We start from the raw sequence: 2115 nt of genomic DNA on the forward strand, positions 1-2115 counted from the left end.
GTTCCGCTTGGTCAAGTTTGGGCGGAGTTCGGTTCTAGTCCAGGAGTGGACAAGGTGGTGGGTTCCCACACCTGAGGAGGACATGTCAAAAAATCAGCCCGGATAATTTCAGGATGTTCTGCCAGAAAGAGAAAACAGGGGACTGTGCTGGAGAGTGACGGGGACAGCGAGGGCTCCTTTAGATGGAAGGGGAGGCTCTCTGCGGAGTAGCAACTGAGCTCGGCTGCAGACTAAAGAGGCGAGCGTGAATCTGAACGGGAGACGGTCCCCGGCTGGACGCGCGGGCAGAGGCCCTGCGCCCGCGCTGGAGGAACTGGAAGATGGCCGGGGCGGCTGGGGCGGACTGAACGCAGGGCAGAGTGGCGGCGGCGGAGGTCAGAGGTGGGCAGGGGCTGCTGGGTTAAGCTTAGACGAAGCTATGAGCAGCCTTGCAGATGTACTCCAATGCTCCCCTTTCAACTGCGTCCTGATGAAACTTGACCTATGATTCGAAGTAAAGCTTTTGACTCGAGTCCAGTATATACAGCACGCAAACGTTTAGACTTATTGAACAGTAAACATAACCATATTGGCAACTAGTTCTTCACTGAATCCTATAACAACATTGTGTGGACATTGTAGGATTATCTTTATTAGGTGTTATCAGCCTCACCCTCTGGATGAAAAAAGTAGTAACTTGTCCAAAGGGGCTTATGTGGCCCAAGCAGGATTCAAGCCTGTGTTCTCTGCAGACTGCGCTATCCTGCCCCTCCGTGCACCTACCAGGTGACTTCCTGGCTGTTGAGCTGCCAAGCAGTTTTGATTAAAAGTGCACAGCCTGTATCTCTGTGAAAGTCTGGAAGCGAAGCAGCCTGGAGAAATCATGAGTACACATCACATCACACACCACACACACACACACACACACACACACACACCACCACCACCCAATGGCTGCCCCAGGCAGTTGGAAGTCTGCCTGGTCTGCTCTGAAAATGCAGGGATGGCGTTACCCACGGTTGGTGTGTGTAAGGCCTTGAAGTGCAAGTCTGCTGATTCCCAACTTGGCATAGACATCAAGGGCTACAGGTGCTACTATTGTATCATATTAAGATCCATGGACATGATAATGACATTGTAGTGATGTATGAAAATGTTCTCATTCTTTGGCAGCAGGTACATGTTGAAGTGTTTAGGGTCAAATACGATACAACAGTTATTTTCCAAATGATTCAGCAATGTGTGTCTGTGTGTGGTGAATCTAGATGAAATCTATGTGAGTTTTCACTGTATTCTCTTTTCAACTTTTCAGTTGAAACTGAGAAGCTCTTTTTTCAAAATTTAAAAAAAGTCCAAGAGGAAGGAAGGAGATTTTGTTTTTTTAACGCAGATTCCCAGATCCCATTTCCAGGCACTCTGATTCAGTGAATCTGTATTTCTCAGCTTCCCTCCATTCTGATGCACAAAGCTGGACACGACTGATCTCAGTGAACTCTAGACTTTCCTCTCCCACCCATTTCACAGGAGAAAAAACTGAGGACCCAAGGGGGTGATTCATTCAATATCATCCAACTGGATTAGCAGTAACATCACGCCTGGAATGCAGATCTCTATTTCATCGTGAAAAATTTAGCGCTCTGTGCCTGTGTGTGTGTGTGTGTGTGTGTGTGTGTGTGTGTGTGTAAAAGGGAGGAGAATGGGAACCAGCTATGAATGGACTGGGGAGGGTGGAGGGAGGTATCTTCACCTTGGAAGTCAAGTTCACCGCCCTTTGAACACAACGTAGTGGCGATTCTTGAGTTGTTCTCCTTTTTATTTAAGAAAACTCTAAGCGGGTCCACTTTGGTGGCCACCAATAGTTTCCTGAAAGAAAACCAAGCCTGGCAGTTCGGCGGCGTTGGCGTCCGGTCGCCATGGAGAGAGGCCGTTCCATTCTGCTCCGAGGGGTGGTCTCGATCTTCTCTCCTTGCGCAATCCGCAGTGCAGTGCCCAAAAGTCTCTCTGAGGGTCCAGATGGGCGTATGGAGGCCTGTAGCGCCCCTTGCGAGGGGCGGCCGGCGCGAGCTTGGTGCGTCCCTCTCCAGAGAGGACCGGGCGTCCGGGAGCCACCCCGGGGCGGGGTGGTGCGGCCGGGGC

Source organism: Crocuta crocuta, unplaced genomic scaffold (assembly GCF_008692635.1).
Source record: "Crocuta crocuta isolate KB4526 unplaced genomic scaffold, BGI_CrCroc_1.0 scaffold35, whole genome shotgun sequence".
Classification (NCBI taxonomy): domain Eukaryota; kingdom Metazoa; phylum Chordata; class Mammalia; order Carnivora; family Hyaenidae; genus Crocuta; species Crocuta crocuta.